Source organism: Octopus bimaculoides, chromosome 2 (assembly GCF_046866305.1).
Source record: "Octopus bimaculoides isolate indiv1 chromosome 2, ASM4686630v1, whole genome shotgun sequence".
NCBI classification, from domain to species: Eukaryota; Metazoa; Mollusca; class Cephalopoda; order Octopoda; family Octopodidae; genus Octopus; species Octopus bimaculoides.
Window position 1 is genome coordinate 115178422 of NC_142929.1, and position 24784 is coordinate 115203205.

The 24784-nt window shown below is 32.0% G+C and overlaps 1 protein-coding gene and 1 long non-coding RNA gene across 11 annotated transcripts in view; one reads left to right on the top strand and one right to left on the bottom strand.

The window, feature by feature from the left end:
• The window catches only part of LOC106871173 (innexin unc-9), a 740381-nt gene that overhangs the window by 624050 nt on the left and 91547 nt on the right, over window positions 1-24784 (top strand). The window lies entirely within an intron of this gene.
• LOC149137206 (uncharacterized) overlaps window positions 1592-24784 on the bottom strand; it is a 58665-nt gene continuing 35472 nt past the window's right edge. The window contains exon 2 of the long non-coding RNA XR_016240723.1: window positions 1592-3917. This is a non-coding gene — a long non-coding RNA (uncharacterized LOC149137206). The remainder of the gene's footprint in view (window positions 3918-24784) is intronic.

The following is a 24784-nucleotide window of genomic DNA, read 5'->3' on the forward strand; positions in this document are numbered from 1 at the left end:
ACCCGCCTTCCTATAATCTTACTTAAGTCTACATAATTTTCGAAATGAAGAAGCTGTGAACCATGTCTTGTAGTGGTTACGTTGATAATCTCACCTGACTGGAAACCAACTTCTGTGAATTTCATTTCCTTTATAATTTTCTCTTCTTTACAAGGTTCTTCCTCATGATGGTTATGTTATTCCGTGTGTAGAGCGAATAGATTACATTTCTTCTTATAGATATGATGTAATGGAATCCATGGAGTTTAACATTTTCTTGAAGAATAAATATTTTTCCCTGCTACAAGGCTATCACTTCCAACATCATTTATTACTCCTTGCGAATCGTTAAAAGGTATTGCCATTTACTTGCAAATACTGTTTTATTAATAATATATATTAATAACACTGCGCATCAAAATAATTAACTGACTGAAATTAGTAGGATGGATTTAACAAATCATTGGAAGTTTACGTTCTTATATTAACCAGTATAAGAATTAATAAAGTATAAAGAATTTAGTTTTCACGCAAAACCTCATTTGCGACTTCACTTTTTCCGACATTTGTAAAGTTTATATCCAAACCCAATCCATTGTCATGTGGCTATCGATACTCTTTTTAGTGAGTGTGGAACAATACTAATGAATATTCATTAACATCTATGTATGTGTGTCATTTTAACAAGAATGTCCCGGAAAATTTAATTCGTCATCCAGTTTTCTAGACTATAAATATTTCAACGCTGATCTACTTAGCAAATGTACGAATATTATTTTATCTCACAACCTGATTCCCATGAATGCTCTACCGTTCAGTTAGATATTACTCTTTAGTTTAAATGATCTTACCATGAGATTTTTTACATTTCTAAAGCCTGGCTAGCAAATTCATAACCTTTGAAGAGTTGTTGCATGCATTAGAAAACTAATCTCGATGTTATAAGTTATCAGTGCCTAATTGCGTTGAGTTTAAATCAACTTAGATGAACTCAACCTCTAATTTCTCCCTATAAAATAACCATTGTCAAGGGATAATTGAAGTGATGAGGGATTGGCCCAGGAGCTGTTGCCTTAAATCAAATCGTTTCACACACACACACTTTTAAATCCTTCAAACTATTCTAAACTATGTACTAATGTATTTTATCAGATGGCTAACACGGTACAACGTCTGTGAAAGTTGATGTGTCGATTGAATATTTTTTAGAAAATTGTTTTCTTACTGTTTAAAATCAGTACATAATAGTGAAATGGCAATGTTTTATGCAACTATTCAGTAATGGTTTCATTCCATGATATAGGCTGTATAAATGTAATTATTAATTTATAAGAAGGAATGTTGATCTTACTGTCTGAAGTCGAAGTCAAATGAATAAGGAATTATGAAGCATATGAAAGTGTAAGGCAGCAGTATAATCAACGTTTGTTGATGGTTTTCTTTTGTTTGTTTGTTTGTTTGTTTGTTGTTTGAATGGCAGGTGGTGGTCGGGTAAAGTCTTATTTCTTGAATTAGTTGCGTAGAAATACCACTGAGCTCTTATAAATAATGAGGAACGCACAAAAAAAAATCACTTTCCATTAAATTAGTATAAATTTGAAAAAAATTCTCATTGAAATTATAATTACTTGTAAATTTTTATTTGATAAGGATTTCATTTAACTAGGTTCAAACACAATTTTGTAGGAGAGTCAGGAGCACTTAATAAACTAGTCGATAAAACTGACACTTATGTGTTATTGAAATTTAATTAAGTTTATCATAGAAACATGAAAGAGTAAGTCGACGACGGCTGAATTTTAAAGTCAATACTCATAAAACAAGAACGTTAGATAGCCTCTGTTTCGGTTTCAAATATTGCTGTTTTATCGAAATTTGCATTTCATATATTGTTCACTGTCGTCAATACGTCAACAAGAATTGCTCAATAACCACCATACTCCATATTGGACGGAATATCGTTTGTAAATAACGAACCTGGGTGTGTGTGCAATGAATAACTTGACATGCACACACACACACACACTCATTAAAACACTATAAATATAGGCTTGTGAAAGATAAATACGCCAAATGGATTTGAACTAAGAGCGTAAAAGAACTGCCATTCATTTTACCCAACATTCTATTGATTTTGCCATCTACTGTGTTGCTAACAATTAAATATTCAAATTATTTCCTACTGCCATTTTGTAATGATTTAAATCTTCCTTAAGAAACCTTTCTTCTGTACACTTTATATCTAACAATCAACAAATTCCTCATCTTCATTCATAACCAACGTATTTGTAGACGATGCAGCTAATTATCTCGAAGTAATATATTCAACTATCAAAAATGATGTCCTCTATGCTAATTCATCTATGTATTAGATGAAACCCTTTTAAATAATAAGGTTTGAAAAGCCTTTTGTTCAGCCTATTTAATATCCATAACAGTCCATCAGATATGTGTATTCATTTTACGTATGTGTTAACCCTTTGATTTCTGATTAGCTTCTCAACAGTCTGTAATCTTAAATTAGATTGGTTATGTTCAAAATCTAAATAATATATTACAGTTTAATTTTGGCTTCCGATGATAAAAGCCACTTTTAAAATCACTGTAAGATCATTTTGAAATTAGTTGTGGCTTTTTAAAGATGTTTGGATGTTCACTTCACACCCAGTATTCACCAGCTTCATTTGTTTATCCAAACTTTCACCTTATTTTAATGATTTTCTTTATTTTTCAACTAAAAAAAGGCCGTTGGATAAAAGAATCGATAGAGCGCTGAACAAGCTGTATTACAGTTATTTCCTTTAAGTCCTGAATTCAAATCCTGCCCTTTGTCTTCTCAGTGTAAATAAAATGAAGTACCAGTTTAGTACTAGGATCGATTCCAGCGACTCTGCTTCTCTTCTAAAATCTGTGGCCTTTTACCAAGTAAGAAGCCATTAGAAGGATTCCGTTGGTATTTTTTATCAGTTCTCTGTAGAAAATAAAAGCGAAATAAACTATTATTTTAATATAATAATCAGTGCTATGATGAGTGTCAACTGAGGTTTATCTAATGTTGAATAATCTTCTTTGATTTAACCATTTTATTGTATGTTTGGAACTCATAAAACACACTCATGCGTGTGCATACAATTGTACATACACATGCATACACGCTCGTACGCACACACACACACGCAAGCACGTACGTATATATTGGGTTGGGCGTTGTCGTGCAGCGAAGAATTCCATGCTGCCGATTAGGTCTTTTCTCTTGAATAGCCGTGTTGAGTCATTCCATCTGCTGAACATAGAGTTCCGCGTTGACCGTTTGGTTTCGTTCAAGCAATTCGTAATGGATAAACTCTTCCCAGTCCCATCATACGCACAGCATCATTTTACGCGGATGAAGATCTTGTTTCACGCGTGATGTTGCTTGTTTACTCGTGGTGTCGCTGTATTGATGTACAGGCACCATCTTTCGTTGCCTGTAACGATTCAGTAAAGAAATCGTTGCTTGTGTCCATGAATGACGAGCAAGCAAACCAGCGGAGATTGTGGCTCGTTGATTTTTGTTGTCACTTAAAGCATGCGGAACCCATGCTCCATACTTCTGAACCTTTTCCATCGAGTGAAGATGCTTCTCTATAGCAGTGTGGGAGCATTCCATTTTCTCTGCCAGAGCCCTTGTCGTTTGACGAGAATTTCCGTAAAATAGTTGGTTTAATCACTCTTCATCGAACTCAACTGGACGACCAGAACGAAGTGCGTCTTTGAGGTCAAAATTTCCATTTTTGAACAGGGCATACCAATCACGAGCGGTTCTTTCAGCTATGGCACCCTCTCCATACACAGCACAAATGTCGCGAGCAGCTTTTGCGGCCTTAGAACCTTGAAGCACAAAGAAGGAGGTGTCGAAAATGCTCGTTTTTCTTAACTTGACATTCCATTTTAATGATCTGAAAATAAACAAAAATTAACTAAAATTAACTAGAAAAAAAAAAAAGATTCCAAAATGATTCAAAATTAGATTTCTCGAAAAAAATAGACTCCAACATTTAAAAACGCAATAAATTCCAAAATTTAAAAAAACGTCGGGAACTTTGTTGCCAACCCAATACATACGCGCGCGCGAATAGACATGGATCTCCGTCGGTTTCGAAGGAGAATATTCAGTCATTCAATCAACTGAATTACTTGCTCATTGAAGTAGCGTGTACTCCACAGACACATATACTGTTTAACTTAATTCTCAAGTTGAATCAACATAAGGCAGTGCGTCAAAGTTGAATATTTTATTTACCGGAACACTCCATCCGACAGACTTCCAATATGTCTAAATCCACTTCCACTCATAAGGGTTGGATGAACTCTATATTATGGTAAGCAACACATTCTCAAGATATATCGCAGTGGGACCGAACCTGGAACGTCATGATTGCAGAACTAACTTAAACATACGGCCATATTGTAGCCTTAAAATTCACTAAGTGATGTTTTTATTTTTCTTTCTGTATTTAGCATTTATTTTCTCTCGTCAAAATCCTGATATTGTTGACAACTTCAGTATAAAATTCCTCCGTGATCCTTTGATTCTAATACTCAGCTTATAATATATGGCAGCCAGATTATCTAGATATTCTATCTACAATTATTTATTATTCATACAAGTGTGTATAATACATCTCTCTCACACACACACACACACACACACACACACACACACACACACACACGCACGCACGCACGCACGCACGCACACACACACACACCGTTATTAGCCCTGAGAGATTCTCTCATATAGGCGCTTGTTGTATTAAAGCACACGCATAGATTCTCGTCTGTTACGATCTCTGCGTACTTTTATACACCAAACGCCTATATGAGAGGATTTCTCAAGGCTAATAACCCAGTCTTCGGTGTTCTAACACACCAACTATGTTAAGAGGTATATAAAGATTGCTTTTAGGTATTCATAATGCTTCCGTCACTAATAATTCATTTTCACTAAACCTACTGGCTATTTGCGACGTCGATTTTGAAAAGATGCTGATATTTTATATATCGTAGTATCTAGGTTTGGCTGGCATCCGGTGACCGGACGCTTCCATCTGATGATTTCCCGTAAAATGAAATCGCGTGATAAGGGAATTCCATCGCCCATGACAGACTATTCTCGTCTGTTACGATCTATGTGTGTGCTTTTTTACACCAAGCACCTATTTGAGTGGATCACAAGGACATTAACTCTGTATTCGGTGTATTAACAAGGCATCCATTATTAGTTGGATGTAAAGATTATCTTTTGGTATCAATACTGCTTCTCTCGCTAGCAATTAATATATATATTCATATATAAGTCTGACGAAGTCTAGTAAGTTGAAGCTTCGAAGTCACAGTCACCTCTCTTGTAAAAGTTTAATAAATATTTACTCTACTTATAAAGTATTGAGTAATTCTTAAGTTTAATATTAAATTGTTTTTATTGACATAAAGAAACAAACATTAAGTTATAGATAGACAAATAGATGGCTGGATATATATATATATATATATATATATATATATATATATATATATCATTCACCAAGATTAAAGGAAGCAAACTGTCCGAACTACCCGACAAACAAATTTCGAAAGCTCCGAACCGATTTTCAAATGGCCGCAGCTCAATATCTTAAACGAATAAAAGAAAGTGGGGAAACAGGTTTGGGAGGAAAATAAAGTAATGTATTGAGTATTAATTTTATGTTATATTTTAATTGGTAAGACATTAATTTCATTGGTTACAGATTTTCAACAGACTATTGGTTCACTGCATTTCTGAGGGTGTCGGCGACATGGGAGTGTTACCGGTTTTTCTATTTCTTGCCGATATTCTAAAACCACGTTGTTGCTGAGTGAACTTTTTGCTTATCAGTTCTTATTAATATAGACGTAAGTAAGGTTATTAACTAAACAGTCATGCTTACGTCCACATTAATAACGACTGATATGAAGAAAAAAATATGAAAATATTAAGTGAATTAAAAGTGTGGTTTTCCATTAACCATGCAGTTTCCGCCTGTGGTTTGATCTCACTGGCTTCACTATTTTCAAGAATAGACCGATCGAATGTACTGAAGATAGAAATAATGAAGTTAATAACCTGAACATTTCATTCCATTCTCATTCGTAAGTACCCCGAAGTAAATATTTCATAACATTCTAAGACATTTAATGGCAATTACCTCACGCATTTTCGCGCTCTGCTGGATAAAGAAAACCGATGCATGTGCGGCGTAAACCACTGCAACCGGCTCGGTTAGATACGTAACGGAGTTTAAGTGTTCCTGATTCTGCCTGAATACAATTATGAAGTAAACGCACTGCTATAACAAGTCTTAATGGTCCAAGATACCCTTTAATGGGCTCATACAACTCCTCGTTCAGACTGTTAAAGTTTTGGTCTTTTGTTTTATCATTTTGTCAAGTAAGGAAGGTCAACGTTCATGCCATTATTTCTCAAGGTCTTCGTGACTGGTGGGAAGAAGGGGTGGTGTTATCGTCAAACTGGAAACCTATCTTGAATACTTGCAACAGAGTAAACACCATTAAAGGCAGTCAGGGACCAGGTGGTATAGTGAAATCGGTCCATGTATTAAGTCTACGACTCAAAAACTCAGACCGACTGAAAGACTTGGCACTTACTGACGACTTCTTAGATATTAGATACGCCGACAATCCTCGCTTCCACGATATTTAACTTAATAAACATTAACTTGTTCGAGGAATTATGTAAAATATGAGGTATGAAGATAAGTGGTGTAAGGTGCAAGATGATGTTAACTTTCAATTAAATGATCGCACTGGATGATTCTTATATATTTCTCAGTGCAATACCAAATGGTTCGCAAGGCTTTAGTTTACTAGCAATTACAGTGTTTGGAAAACTAAGAAACAAGTAAGCTATCATGCAATGACTCAAAGGTAGGCTGTAGATCACCTTCATTTTCCCAATCGCAAAATACACCTCGGAAATGTGAACCCTAAAATCAAAAGATAATCCAAGTTTTTGAATTGTCATGTTCACTGCCATCGAGATTTATTTTAATAAGAAAGGCTCTTCACAGAGCCTTATTATATAGGTAATACTGAAGGAAGAAACGGGAAAAGTCACGCGAATCTTGCTGACATTTTACCAAGAAACCACACCCCATACCGTACGGTATATATATTTATATATACCGTACGGTATATATATTTATATATAACGACTAAAACTCTACAGAGTTTCATGCGAATCTCCTATGGACTGCACCCATCTCTCTTCTGTCAAATCGCAGTATTGTCACGTTTGTTGACAATGTTCTTTCTGTCTACTATACTATCAATTCCGGCATGCTTCAAGATTCACTCTCTTCCTTCTGTGCATCAATGATTTGCTGTTACATCCAATAACACCCAATCTTACTCAGATGTTACTAATCTTCACTCCTCTCTCACTTTCCCCAACCGTGCATTATTCACTTGTAACCAACACCTTATACACAAAATTGGTTCCATGAAAAGAGACTTTGAAAGCATCTTATAATGAGTATACGCCTATCTTTTCTTAGTCAACAGTAAGAAAACGCAAACCTATTCATTGTCAAGGCAGTATTTTCATGCCCCTCAATCATAAGAATTATTATTATTATTATTATTATTATTATTTTTTTTTTTTTTTTTTTTTTTTTTACTGATTACTTATTTCTTTACAAAAATTTCGACGAATATCTCACCTATTCTTCTACCAATATGTTTTTGAGTCATTTAACTTCTGACCAATTTATCATTCGGCCAATGTGTTTATTGAGGAATGTTCCCAAAGCTTTACACGTGTTCTTTTGTCCGTGTGTGTGTGTCTCTGTGTGTGTGTGTGTTTGTGCGCCTGCACCTGCGCGTTTTTATGTTATATATGAATGTCTATATAGACATGAATGTATGTATGTATGTACGTACAATATATTGATTGATATTTGAAACCCTCTGCCTGAAGTAAGTGGCTAAGTGAATCGACAATTAGCCGAGTTCTAAATTAAATACCATTCTTACATTACATTATTTACATTTGACGGATATTTGTCCTCATCTCCTTTGTTGTTAACACAATGTTTCGGCTGATATACCCTCCAGCCTTCATCAGGTCTTGGTGAAATTTCGAAACTGGGTTCTTATTCCTAAGGTATTTTTCGATGTTATTATTATTATTGTTATCATTATTATTATTATTCATGTCACTACCTGGAATCGAACTCGGAATCTTGGGGTTAGTAGCCCGCACTCTTAACCACTGCGCCATAATAATGTTCTTAATGAGCGGTCACCGATGGAAAAATTCGGCTAAAATGTTTTACAGTGTTTTGTTTCATCCCTCTAAGTTTGCGATTGTTCCTTATCGTGGTTCATGTCATCTTTCAAACCTGCAAAAGAAATTGATATTTATATGCATTGGCCAAGCACAAAGCCTATGCTTTATAGTTGGGAGAAATATCGGAAAATATACGTGTACCCATGTTTTCCTAGCTGTATGAACGAAATTGATTGAATGAACAGAATGAGCGCAAAAAGAGAATTTATTTCCTAATTATTTCCTTTACATCTATTTCATGTGTAACACACAGAGAAATGCCTGAATCAACGCGCAATTTGTAGCCTCTCGTAAAATAAGACTTGGTATTTTAACTCAAGGTGAGACCTGTTTTGTTCTTACGCTGCTTGGTTTCTACCGTCTTTCCAAAAAGTAGTGGACTTATGATAACAGGCTGAAGACTGGCTACAGCGGAATATTGGTTATCCTACATTGACAGGGTATGTCGTGTATCCTCTACACGCCCAGCATGTCAGATATCCCAACAAAGGTCATATCATCTGGTGTTGTACTGTCCGGCTACTCCGACCTGCAGGTGGGGATATGGAACAATCTGGGAATTTGCGAGTTAAACATCGACTAGTAAGACATCATATGAAACAGCAACCACTTCACTGACTTTCTCTGAAGATGCAAAGTGGTGTTCATTTTCCTTCCTTTTCTGGGTTTTTTAATTTTTTATTTTTTTAAATATAAACTAATCTGAAATGAATTTTGTATGACATCTGGCTAAGAAACCATTTAAATATGTTGAACCAATAAAGGAACCTTTCTGTGAATGTTCGACTTGCAAAAAATAGCTATTAAATTTCCCTCAAATCCAACGCTATCGTCTTAAACAAGAGGATACATTAAGTGATGAAGACGACGGAGAGTGTTTTCGACTGAGATACCTTAGATCATGGGTTTGCTGAATCAGACTAACCTGTGGTTGAACAACAACATGAATACCTGCTTAATACGCTAGTTTTCATTTTACATATGGATTGAGACATATTGATCCCAGTATTTTTGACGGAGAGGAGTTATGGGGGTGACATGTTGACAAAAAAGATAAAACTATCGGAACAAATAATGTATTTGTGTATTTATTGTCATCTCTGTGCGTCCTGAGTCTTTTTGATCACATTTCGAGCGTTAATAAAATAAGTACCTGTAATATACTTCAGTAATATAACTGTTCCTCATAAATATTGACTTTCTGACTAATTAAAGACATTTCAAGTTGTCATTAATGGCCAATTTTGTCTACTTATACGCTAATCAACTAAAAAGAAAAATGGATTGTGATAATATGATAATATTTCTGGTGTAAGTGTGTGAGAAGTTCTGTGAAATTTGGTACTAGGTAATTATTAGTCTTGTGTAAGAAGTGCAAGTAGGAATATATACGCAAAAAGGACTTGTAAGGTGACATAGTTTTCGAAAAAAGTATTGTTGATTCTGATATTAAAGTCTATCAAGAGAAAACTGGTAGATATAATGCTAAACAATAAAGTTTTATATGCTGTGGAGGTGATGAACAGAATTTTATGTTTAAACAACTCGATGGTGAAGAAATTGTAATGATGGGTTAAGAAAGGAAATAATTCCTGTTTACCATTGTATTTTAAATCATTAGTTTTATTTATTTGTTTCATAAATGATCAATGTTCAGACATATTTTCCTTGTTTCCTGAAACATTTTTATAAAAAAGAAAAAAATCTTCCTAACCTTATAATGTTACCCTACCATTAGTCAAAAAATGAGCTCAGTAAAACGAAACAATAATATGGTACTTCAAAAAATCGCCAGACAAGTTAGTACCTATCAATTTCGAACTATATTGATTTTATTTGTTTTGTTGCCCTTCCGTATTATACATCGTTAAAATAATCGTATGGGATAAAATGGATAAAATTAGAAAATATTTATTCACATCTAAAACTTATAATAAAACAATTGGATGAATCTGCTAGACAACATGATTTAAAACTACTTCTGACAATGTAATCATTTCTTTCGCCTTTTCAGGTACACAGATGCACTTGGATATCCACTTATTCCCAAATATTTCTTATTTTCAATTAATTTTTATTATTCTTCAATCTGTATCAGTTTTCTTTTTATCATATTGCTGTTTCTTTTATTCCACAGTTTGTTTTTTTTTTTAATTTTTCCAATCCTTCAATATTGCTATTAATTCGATCTACATTTTCCCCATATCTATTCTTTATAATTTCACAAAACTTCATCCTATGACGCAGTTCTATATATTTATATGTATTGCCTTTTCGTATTTACTAATATATTTACTCATTCCTTATAAATAGCTATTTCACATTCCTAAATCGAAGTAGGGGATGGATAAAATCATTTTACTTTTGTTCATCCTCTTTTCGATTTATGCTTCCAGCCAACATACAATATGTAATTTAAATTTACTCCGTTTTGCCAGATTTATTAAAACCTCTTTTACTTATATTTCATTGTTAGAGACATCAGTCGTAACAATATTGCATGTAAATCATTACCAATTAAACTAAGAATTTAAAAAAGAAAAAAAAAAGAAAAATATGCGTCATATATTTAAATCTGGTAATCTCAAAATATTCCAGTCATTGGTATTTTGCATTATTAAAATACTGTTCTTAGAATATGATCATTAATGAGTATCTATTGAAAGGTGATTATCTTATCTATGGTGATGTTTTAACACCACCACCCCACACACACACATACACATGTATATAATATGGCCATCAGTGTATCATACTAAATGTACACACACCGTTAGAAGGCATGAGGTTAATGAAATTGTCCGAGATGAAAAATCTCTTCATAGATTTGTTTTAAAACACGATATATATCGGCGCGAGACGGACATTGTCCCTGCAGTAACTCACGAGAGCGACACAGTTAGCCTCTTTTGAAGCTTGTCAATGTCGTGCACTTGATATACACACCTTTATACCACTGTTACATGATTCACTTCTTTTCTGTACATATTCAACTTGAACCGTTACAACTTTCTACATTTCTGTCGAGATTTGAACTAGAAAGATACAGAGACAAGTTTAAGAACTATAAATTATTTATTTCGACTCTCGAAATTGCTTAGATAAATATTTATTTCTGTATTGCCCACAGAGGGCTAAACATAGAGGGAACAAACAAGGACAGACAAAGGGATTAAGTCGATTACATTGACCCCAGTGCGTAACTGGGGCTTATTTAATCGACCCCGAAAGGATGAAAGGCAAAGTCGACCTCGGCGGAATTTGAACTCGGAATGTAACGGCAGATGAAATACCGCTAAGCATTTCGCCCGGCGTGCTAATGATTCTTATTTCTTTATTGCCTACAGGGGGCTAAAGATAGAGGGGATAAAGAAGGACAGACGAAGGTATTAAGTCGATTACATCGACCCCGGCGTGCTAACGATTCTGCCAGCTCGCCGCCCTGCTTAGATAAATATTACAGATAATGTTATAGGCTTATCCTATATATGACATTGTTTTGACTTTCTCTTCATATTAGAAGTACATACCTTGTAATAGATACAAAACTAGTTTCTATCAAGATCTCATCATCGTAAATGAATTTTTTCTAATTTAGTGCTCAATTTAAATCTGAGACTCCTATTCATAATTCTTACAAAAAAAAAAGTATTTTTATGTGTTCGTAATTCTTAATTTACAACTCATACGCGCACTCACACACACACACACACACACACACACACACACACACTTTTGTAGATAGATAGATAGATTGATAGATAGATAGATTGATAGATAGATAGATTGATAGATAGATAGATATATGTTGTTTAGTTTATTGTTTATGACAAGAAAGTCTTCAAGTCTAGATAGCAAACGCCCTAAGGGTGAAATATTTAAAGTAAAGTTGTTGACAATTACAACAGTATCGCTGTTTCACTCCTACGATCTTATGACAAGATACTGTGTGTACGGATGTATATGCGTAAGGGAAACTCATATTATCTGGGGCGTTTTGTTAGCCAACTATCATCCCCAAAGAGACAAACTTTTTGGGATAGAAGAAATTGTTCAATAAGTTTATATAGTTTTATATTTAGTGCAAATAGAATCTTATCGAATTACACTCAGTTGAGTCCGCTTAATTGCATATCCTCGATGATTAACATTCTTATACAATTATCCGAATTCACTCAAAAAGCAATAAATGTCTGTAGTAAAATATTGTGGCTGTATTATAAATGATTGCGCTATGTAATTAAACAAGAATTAAATTTTTTTTATATATTTATTGTATGTTTTATGTACACATAATTTACTATGATTTGCCTAGTTCAAACCATTTTTTTTATGATACGTATTGGCAACGCAATCGTTTGACTTCTTACAAGGTTTTGTAGCTCCCTTTGATATTCTTCAATTACCAAAGTTTATCTAGATTCAGGCTTCCTGAAAAACCCATCAATGGCTTCTATACATTTTCTATTACTCAGTTATAATAACTAGAATCATGAAGGTTAAGAAAAGTTTTATTGGATCAATCCTAAGCGAATGTTACTGATAATGGCAGCAACAAAATGACGCCCGTCCACTTCTTGATTAAAAACTACATTTTTACAAATTTTATCTGTGATGAAAATATATATCTATTAAAGAATATTTTTAATATGCAATGTAAATACGATATATATACACCGACGTCTGAGCTCCGTCAGTCTTTAACTCATGAAAATGGTACTTAAATACAATAAGCCGTTTTATCGTCGTTCAGTATTCATCATGAATACTGAAGCATCTCGACTCACTATATTCATACCAGATCAAGTAAATATCTAAATTTAAGAGACTTCAATTTAAAACTACTTGAACTTTTTTTTTTTTTTTGGCACTCCGTCGTTTACGACGTCGAGGGTTCCAGTTGATCCGATCAACGGAACAGCCTGCTCGTGAAATTAACGTGCAAGTGGCTGAGCACTCCACAGACACGTGTACCCTTAACGTAGTTCTCGGGGATATTCAGCGTGACACAGTGTGACAAGGCTGGCCCTTTGAATTACAGGTACAACAGAAACAGGAAGAAAGAGTGAGAAAAAGTTGTGGTGAAAGAGTACAGCAGGGTTCGCCACCATCCCCTGCCGGAGCCTCGTGGAGCTATAGGTGTTTTCGCTCAATAAACACTCACAACGCCCGGTCTGGGAATCGAAACCGCGATCCTATGACCGCGAGTCCGCTGCCCTAACCACTGGGTCATTGCGCCTCTACACAACTTGAACTAAATAGTGTACAATTAACCACAATTGGCTTTATTTGTGCGAACACTTCATCGGTTGATTTTCCGGAGAGCTAATGCTAAAAAGTTCGGTGTTTTGAAAAGTTATGCAAATTAGCGAAATATGCAATTATCAGGTACGAAAGTAAACGAAATCGACTGTACTTTGTTGTTACCTAGGCCAATAACAGATTTGAATACACGCCATTGTCAAACGATCGTATCCACACTCATTTATAATTTAGAAAGAAGTAATGTTTTTTACTAATGCAACGATAACTAAATAATGAACAGTTCATTCTAGACGAATCCCCTCTAACGTTTCACTCTAAACTGAGAGAAGGTGGGGACTGTATATGAATGCATGTATTTGTGATTACAAAAAAAATATGGTGATCTTTTGATTTATGAAAGATCACCAAAATGAAACGAATTGGAAGTGAACAAAAATAATAATCGTTAATACTCCATAATCGATAGAATTAAACTGAAAGATGCCTGATGTAAGAAAACGACATTTGTAAAATCAGATTTGGTGTCAAATGCGATTTATTTATTTATTGCACAAATTTATAGATTTAAATGTAATAATTCCATAAGGAAGTAATGTCTTTGTGAAAATGATGACAGGTAAACAAGTCTTGTAAATGAATTAAGAAAGGATTGTCTGAAGTTCTATGCCTTAATTTTTTAATGAAATTCTCATGACCTTTCGATTGTATTTGTATGTAACTTTGCGTCCTTGGATCTACGAAATGAACATCGGGGAAAAAACTGATTCACTTGATTGAAGAGTTTTATTTATTACCGATTATTGCCAATTTTCTTTCGTCTTGATCCATTGCAATTCCTTTCAGTTTGTTTCACTTTGTTGTTTGACATTAAATGTTCATAAATCGAAAGATCACTGAAACCATTGCGATATTTTATAACGGAGCTTCAAATTAACTCGATACGATTTGTTACCCATTATTCTTTCATTTACTGAAATTATATATTAGTGACAGTCGTAGTTTGGATGACAATCACGAGCCAGTTTAATTAATGATGAGCACAAACACAGCAAAAAAATTAGTACTCATTGGACAACATATATTTTTCCATTGAGAATAAAGGAGAGAGATAAGATAATCTTCGTCACTGACATTATTTCATTTGAACAATTTAAACGGAGGAAACCGTTTATAATTGATAGCTGTCAACTATAAAATGGTAATGGATCTAATTATAAAGCAACTATCTCTATTTTAGAATCACACCTAATGTGAATATGTAACATGGGATGCGCTGAACATTTGCTGTATTAATCTTTATTGCTGTGAGATGTAAGAGTACGCCTCGTTGAAACAGATTTACAGTTGAGTGTCCTTCCTTCCCAGTATAAGGAATATTGTTGACTAAAAGATGTTTCAATTCGAAGGCATTAGGTAGAAGTGAACAACTACCTTCAAGTGGAAAACGAAAACAATTCGTTGGGAAACTCTGGGAGATTAACAGGAGCTATTGAACATTGAGTTCATTTAAGGGTTAAAAAGAGATAGTAGAAGCAGCAGTAGCGAAAAGTTTTTATCATTTCATTGTACGTGCATGTATCATGCACAAGTAGTGGCATCTGTTTTCCGGACATGTATACCTCTGCATAATTTGATTGGCATATATTTTTTTGAAACGTAGAAACCTTAACAGCTTTTAATTTCTACTCCTATCTCGACTTTTTCAGCTGTTGTTTAGGATATTAAAATCGCATGTGTCTACATCATGTGTGTGTGTGTGTGTGTGTGTGTGTGTGTGTGTGTGTGTGTGTGTGTGTGTGTGTGCATGCATGTGTGCGCGCGCACACAACATACACATGGATGTAAGGGAAAAAAATGTGTTGGAAAAGTTTCTGATCGAAATCGATGTTTGAAATCTTGCTATATTATTATAGTATCGAATGAAGGCGCCGAGCTGACAGAATCGTTAGCACGCCGGTCAAAATGCTCTGCGTCATTTCGTCTGTCTCTACGTTGTGTGTTCAAATTCCGCTGAAGTCGACTTTGCCTTTCATCCCTTTCAGGGTTGATAACATAGGTACCAGTTGAGCATTGGGGTTGGTGTAACTGACTTACTCCTCCTCCCGAACTTGCTGGTCTTGTGCCAGAATTTGAAACCAATATCATATAGTATCGATGTGCACTGTGATTATGAAGAGAAGCTACTATGGTATTACTGGTATTAGTATGCAATCTTGGCAAAGTTGTTAAAGGCTTTGAATTATTTTCAACTTCGGTAGTGTTTGAAAGTGAGAAGTGTTAGAGAAACTCCAGTTTAATATCATCAAAAGACTGCGCAAGAGGTACAGAATAAATGTGACCTTTATATAACTTCGAGAATCATCTTTTTATTATCTGGCCTTTCTTGAGAAATAATTCGAAACTTATCTTGTTTTTAGTTGATGTACTCATACACATGAATAATAATAGACTTAGTGAGTAATCGAGAAAGAAATTGTACTCTGTAATTATAAATGTAGATGTATAAGAAAACAAAATAATAATAATAAATGAATGTGGAATCTAACAATACAAATGCCACGTTTTTGTCTTGACTTCTTTTTTGATTCTGGCAACAAATCAGATGTTTTCTGATTAAATCATAAACTACATTTGAATAGGAAATTACCGCAAAAACTTACATGAATCCTTTCAGTGCTCAATTAGCGAATTGTTTTATTAGTTTCCTACCTTCCATTCATAAATGGTCGAACACAAATTTTGTGCTGTAGTCTACAGTCCACAAGAATTCTTGGGTACCAGATATATCGATATGGTCACATAGAATGCGTTTCTTCTGGAAGAGTGTTTTTCAAAACAGACCTCCGATATCTATTAAGCCAACTATAACTGTTAAACTTTAAGAGTTTTTTTTTTGTTTATTTTCTTTTTTTGCTTTTTTTCTATTGATAGCAAGTAATATATTATTCAATCACATCAACTACAGTTATACATTATAAAAACTTCGTTGTTATTATTTTGTCCTAAGTCAGCCTCGTTCCTTTAGACATTTAATCTTAGGTGTTTCCGGCTATGATCATCTCACACTGTACTTAGAACTATATTATTCAATGCCTCTTTCATTTTTTTTTCCAGTTAATAGGGCGTAATTATTGAAGATTTGATTCTTATTTCTAGCAGATCGAGTGTTGGCTCATTTAAAGTATGTGTGTGTGAGGGGGCATGCCATAGAAAACGAAATGAATACGATGACAGTTTATCGTTTTTTTCTTTTTATATTACTATTACCTAAATAACAATAGCAATCGTAGTTGGAAAGTGACGTGGGACAAGTAGCCTACTTTTGTTGTTTGTTTCTTCTCCCTTTTTATATTGTTATTTTGTTTTTATCTTTGAAAACTATTAAGGAGGGAAAAATCAAAATTCTCTAAGAGCTATTATCAGCGAGGGTTTAGCCACCTTCGAAAGTTTTTATTATGTTTGTTTTTTAATCTCATACTAGACAAATATGTTCAATTTATATTGTTTGACTGTTTGACATCTATTTTATTTTCGTGTTTTCTTTTCTTTTATTGATTGAATTTAACCATTGACATCTGTGTCACATTAAGTACAAGTTTCCTTGGTATATTTCAATTATTATGTCGGTAAAAACAAAAGAGAAGGTAGTGTCTTTGAATGTTGATGTTTAAATATATTTTTTTTATTTCCTGTTTACAATGTGTCTAACTTCACTTAATAAAAAAGAGAGATCTGCCTAAATTTTATAATTAAAATAGTTATAAAATACATGGAAATTTTTTACAGCGTACGAGTCGTAACAGAATTTTTCTCTTTAATTTATCACCTCTCTACTGTTAGCTTCATCGTTTTATCACCATTACACTGACACATTTATCACACGACGTTTTTATTTTTTATCCATCACTATTAAGCTGTTAGCCCGAATTTAACAACTATTTACTTTTTCATTGAATTTAGCGCAACCCCGGTTTTTCCCACATATATATATATATATATGTCTTGAATGTATTACTCTTCTACTTTTACTTTCATTTACCACTACTATTATAACAGCAATAAGCAAAGATTTATCATCACTGTTATGTAACCATGTATTTTGTACAGCTCTTATAACGTTACCAGGTGACTGTCAATACTATATTGTAAACATGCATTTCCAAGTCTTTATTTTCGGAGTAAGTCATTACATGTAAACTATACATTGGTTGATCTTTGTTGTAACTCTCATGATTCAGAGAATTTGAACTTTGATTATATATGAACCTGATTAATTGATTATGCTACTACACGATATAGTGTAATCTGTTATTTAGTACTACTGCTATATAATCTATATTAATAACCATTGCATTGTTGGAAGGCCACTAAAAGTTTTATCTGCACGCAGTGTGCTCAACGAGGCGAATCAGCCTAGCCGAGTACAATCTACGAACTTGTACCTTTGAAACAAGTTGAACACACTACTGCGCGTTAGTGAAACATTATTTAATGTCACAATGCTCGTGAAAATTACATTTGTGAACTGGTACTTTGTTGCTGTATCTAGTTACAGTTTAAATGAATTGGATCATTCAGTTTCAGTGACTTAGTCACATGCTACATAAACTCAACGTTTTTAACTGCTGACTTTTCAATTTGTTTTTTAACTTCTTGTACATTCAACCCATGTGGCTTTCAGACATTATACTGAGGTGTAAGCAAACAGCAGTCTCTAACGTCGTATAACTACATAAGTTTGTTAATTTGTGGTTTATCTACATATCAGTAATATCAAACTGAAATATTTAACTGTGCGAACTATTTCCTTTCATATGCTAACCACAACAATAACTCGCATATTCTTGTCAGATCATTCTCATTAGCATTATCTTCAACTACCACAAATCCCCATCATGATCGTGATTATGATCATCACATCATCATCACCATCATTACAAATATTTCTGCTATAGCTCCTCGTACTTAGATTTCCTTTTCGTTTGGTAATGTATGTTACAAAAAAAAAATGCTGCCTGTATTTGATTTTAAAACTTTGGATTATTTTTGTCACCACTCTGCCGCTCTCTGTCGTTATAAATCCTATCTCTGCATCAGAATGTATAGTACGCTATTTCACTAATGTCTACAATAGATATTATCGTACTATAACTCAAATGAACGCCTTTAACAACACCAGGTTATTCTAAACATCATAACGTACGTTATCTTTCTGTCTAGATCGTATACTGCCAACATCATAAAAGGATTTTGATTTCATTAAACACAATGAAAATATTTGAGCATTGATCTATTGTTGATTCTACAATATTATTTCCTCCCCTTTCTCTCCCTCCGACTCTCTTCTTTAATAAGAGAATATATGCCATTTTTGTGTCAAGTGCGGCTATTTGGTACTTATAGCACATCATCTAGTATCGGATAAAGTTTTGATGCATTAAGAATTTATGTTGCATGGTATTTCATATACATATATTTGTCTATATGGTCAACTACATAACACTGCGCAACTCAGTTTTTTCTCTTAGGTCATTGTTGTTCATCTATCTATCTATCTATCTATCTATCTATCTATCTATCTATCATATATATATGTGTGTGTGTGTGTGTATGTGTGTGTGATTTTATATATGAAAACAAAACAAAATGAAAAACCCAACCTCTGAAACACAAGATAAGAACTACTATAAGAAGATATTTAAGAGTAGAAAAAATCCACCTCCTAACCCACTACTAGAAAATTTCGAAAAAGGGCTATTTTATCTCATAGCCAATGTGAAATACAAGGAACATCCACTTCGGAAAAATTTACATCTAAGAAAGCTTAAGGAATTCATCAAGTCAATACAGAATAAACCGGGTATTCTAGTCCCTGCTGACAAAACTGGAAATTTGTACAGACTGGATTATACTACTTACAAAAAACTGATCATGAAGGAACTTAACTCCAAATACAAAATAACCTCTAAAAGAAATCTATCGGAGATTAACTTAAAAATTAAGAAAATTATGCAGGACTATGACTTAATTGATAGAACTGAACCACTGGTTCCAGCTGAGCCTAGGATTAACTTGAAAGTCCACAAGAAAAACTTCCAGGATAACCCGACTGTGAGACTAATTTGCCCATCTAGGTCTGACATTGGCAGACTTAGTAAACTTATACTAGACAATATTTTACCTCTTATAATTCCTAATTTATCCTTAAAGTTATGGAATAATACCAAAGAAGCACTAAACTGGTTTAAATCTATTGACAACACTGGTAACTTTTCTTTTATTCAGTTTGATATAAACAACTATTATTCTAGCATATCCCCTATTCTACTAAATAAGGCTCTCATTTTTGCTATGAATCGCTCCCTCATTACTAAGGATAAGATAGACATTATTTTGTTAGCTAGAACTATTATTGAATTTGATTGCAAGCTCTGGACTAGAGCCGATACCCCAGATAATTTTGATGTACCAATGGGGTCGAGCGATTTGGCTGAGGTTACGAATCTAGTAGGAGCTTACCTCTTATATTGCTTAAACAAAGAAATCCCGGAGCTAAAAGGCGGTCTATATAGGGATGATGCTTTATTCATCATCCCTAGTAATAATAAATCTTTCATTGAGAGAATAAGAAAGAAAATTAGGAAATTTTTTAGAAGTTTTAACTTAAATATTACATACAAATATGGTAATAAGATTGTAAATTTTTTAGATACCACTCTTAACATAGAAGCTAGATTATACCACCCATATAGAAAAGAGAATGAAGTTACTAGATATGTAAGTAGATTTTCCAATCATCCACCAAATGTATTAAATTCTATAGTTAAAAATATTTCTGAGAGAATTACTAAATTATCTTCCAACATTGATATATTTAATTCTAATTCAAACTACTATAATGTGGCTTTGTCTAAAGCTGGATATGACCAAAAAATTTCTTTCCTTGGTCCTGGTAGGACATCTCTCCTTGATGCAGATAATAATAATGATAGTAATGATAATAATAATAATAACAACAATAATAATGATAATAATAATAATAATAATAATCATAGATGTTATAACAAACCTAATAACTTAAGTAGTAGTAATAATGGACCAAATAAAAAGCAACCCTTTATGCCTAAAAATTTAACTAATAAGAAAAGTAATAAAGTACTTTTTAATAGTAAACTACATGCTAACACTAGTAATAAACCAGTGTTAGTAGACAGTAATGGTGAAACTAATGATATAAATAAAAAGTATCCCGCATCTAAAAGAACTACCAATCATAATAATAATATTGCTCTGAGAAGTAATAGTAATCAAAGTATACCCCATACTCACCCACACAATACATTTAAGAGAAAAAATAAAAACTCTATCTGGTTAAATATCCCCTTCAACTGTGCAATATCCACAAATATTTACAAAAAATTTATGAATATTTTACAAAAAAATTTCCCTTCTTCCCACAGATATAGTAGAATTTTCTCTTGTCATACAGTCAGAGTTTCTAACTCTACCCTTCCTAATGTGGGTTCAATCATAGCTAGGTTAAACAAAAAGAACATTAGGTCAGCTAGAACAAATGAAGTTAAAAATAGTGGATATGGTTATAATAATAATCTAGCAAATAATAATCTAGCAAATACCAATAATGATACTACCAGTGAAAATAACAATGACAATAGAAATTATGAGGATAATAACAATATGCTTAGTCCTGCCAACCACAATTTTAACCAGCAAATAGAATGCAGCAGTAATGATGTTGTGGTTCTAACAGAAGTTGATGATGGGCTCAACTCCAATGAAAATAATAGGAATCAGGGACCTAGAATAATTCTAACTGATAGCACATCAGGAAATGAGTTAAGTAATGATGGAAATGATCAATATATACCTAATAGTAGAATTGAGGAATCGACAAATAATATTAGTATAAATAATTGTAATAATAATAATAGAGATATTAGAAATAATATAGGTGGGGTTGATAGCACCACCATGTGCAACTGCAGAAATAAGTCCCATTGTCCCTTATTAGGAATTTGTTGCACCCGTAACGTAGTGTACAGATGCATTATTAGTACAATAACCGAGAATTATATTTACATAGGATGTAGTATTAATGTGAAACAGAGAATATATAACCATAGGTCCTCTTTTAGACTTAGACATAAGGCAAATAGTATGACATTGGCAAGTAAAATTTGGGAGTTAAAAGATAATGGTATTAATTTTAGCCTTAAATGGGAAATTATAAGAAAAGTTCAACCTTATAGAAATAATAGATATGGATGTGAATTATGTTCTATGGAAATATATGAAATTTTTAAACTTAGAAATAACCCTAATCTAATCAATAATAGATTAGGCCTCAGGGTATCGTGTGTACACTGCTCTACTCGCACTTTTAAATTTAAAAAAAAATAGTTTTTATAAAGTAATTAAAATTATCAAATTATAGTATTTTAACTTCTTCCATGGTCATCTAGGGTTATTAATTAGCACATATTTTAAATTGGAAATTGAACCTTTATAACATATATTCCTGATCTCTCACCTCATTTAATCTACTTGTGATAAATAAGATTTAAAATCTACTCCATAGAAGATATTCTTTCACACCACTTCTGCTATTGCTGTTAGTTTCTCAATATGTATCTTAACCCTATATAGCTTATAAGAATAGAACATTTTCATAAGTTTTTACATTATTTAATGCTTGACTTTAAAAGAATCATTATTATTGTTATTATTACATTATTCCAGGGCTTACAGCAATAGTGTCTTGTTTATTTTGTATTTTTTACTTAAATAAATCTAATCCTTATGCCCAAAATTAATCTAATCCTTATTCAATTAATATTTTTTAATTAGCCCATGTTAATCTTGAAACAAATTCATGACTAATGAAACTTTTAAACAATCATCAGGTTCCTGTATTGGATGTCCTTGTTAATTCCTAATATCCTTTTTCTTTTTCTGTCCCTTAAACCTTAGTAAACCCATAAACTAATATAAATCCTATACTAATTTTTCCTTCACATTATAAAAATAAAGCTTAAATTTTATGTGTCTTCTAAATAGTATTATTATATATATCAGCTAAAATTTTAAAATAATTTTTTTAAATAATTCAAAATAATTTTCATGAACCCAATATACTTAATATCCTTAGACTTTACACCTTATCTATAACCTCTGAATTCAATACTGACATTACTTCATGCTTTTTATTTTTATTTTTATTAACATACCTCTTATTGTTAAAATATTGGTTAAACTAATATTGATATCTGTAAAACAATACTGATGCTCTATTCAGACTAAAGAAAAAGCCCTGTTTGACCTATATACCTAGGGTTTAATTCCTCAACATTTTGATAGTAGTAAAAAAAACCCAACCTATAAGAGTGTTGCCACTCTGACCAGAGAAACTTTTATAACCATATCTTTTATAGCCTTGTCCATGCATAATGCTTACACCTTCCCTTTCCTTAGAAGTGATTGTCCCTCATACTATTACTACTAGATAAGAGACAATAAAATCAGAGACAGTTTAGAATTTTTGCCTAGAACCAATTACTAGCCTGATAGACTTGGCTATGTCAAGATGGATTTTTATGTATTCTTTCTCCCACTTGGATTTGAAATGTTGCCACAATTATAATATGTCTATTCTACTGTAATTTTCTGCATTTTCCTGCAGCTGAAGATTGCTCTACATATTGCATTTAATGTAATGCTCGCATTACTTAAATAAATGGAGTAGCATGAAACGTGCATACTGCAATCATCTTTGAAATCCGGTTTGCTTATTTTGATTTTTTTATCACCTAGTTTTTTTTGGAATGGTTTTTGTATAATACCATACCATACTAGATTCTGGTGCCTAAACATAAGTACCATATTCAATCTTGAATCTAAATCTAAACTTATATATATATATATATATATATATATATATATATGATTATATATCTACATATATGATTATTTATATATATATATATATATATATATATATATATGATTATATATCTACATATATGATTATTTATATATATATATATATATATATATATATGATTATATATCTACATATATGATTATTTATATATATATATATATATATATATATATATATATATATATAAATAATCATATATGTAGATATATAATCATATATATATATATATATATATATATATATATATATATATAAATAATCATATATGTAGATATATAATCATATATATATATATATATATATATATATATATATATATATATATATATATGTTTGAATATATGTGTATCATATATTATATATATGTGATTATATATATATATATATATATATATATATATAGTGATAGATAAAAAATAAAAACTTCGTGACATAAATGTGTCAGTGTAATGGTGATAAAACGATGAAGCTAACAGTAGAGAGGTGGTAATTGAAAGAGAAAAGTTCTTTTACGAATTATACACTGTAACAAATTTGCATGTATATATATATATATATATATATATATATACATGCAAATTTGTTACAGTGTATAATTCGTAAAAGAACTTTTATATATATATATATATATATATATATACATGCAAATTTGTTACAGTGTATAATTCGTAAAAGAACTTTTCTCTTTCAATTACCACCTCTCTACTGTTAGCTTCATCGTTTTATCACCATTACACTGACACATTTATGTCACGAAGTTTTTATTTTTTATCTATCACTATATATATATATATATATATATATATATATATATATATATATATATGTATATATATATATATATATATATATATATATATATATATATATATATATATATATATATATATATATATATATATATATATATGTATATATATATATATATATATATATATATATGTATATATATATATATATATATATATATGTATATATATATATATATATATATATATATATATATATATATATATATATATATATATATATATATAATATATATATATATATATATATATATATATATATATATATATATATATATATATATATATATATATATATATATATATATATATATATATATATATATATATATATATATATATATATATATATATATATATATATATATATATATATATATATATATATATATATATATA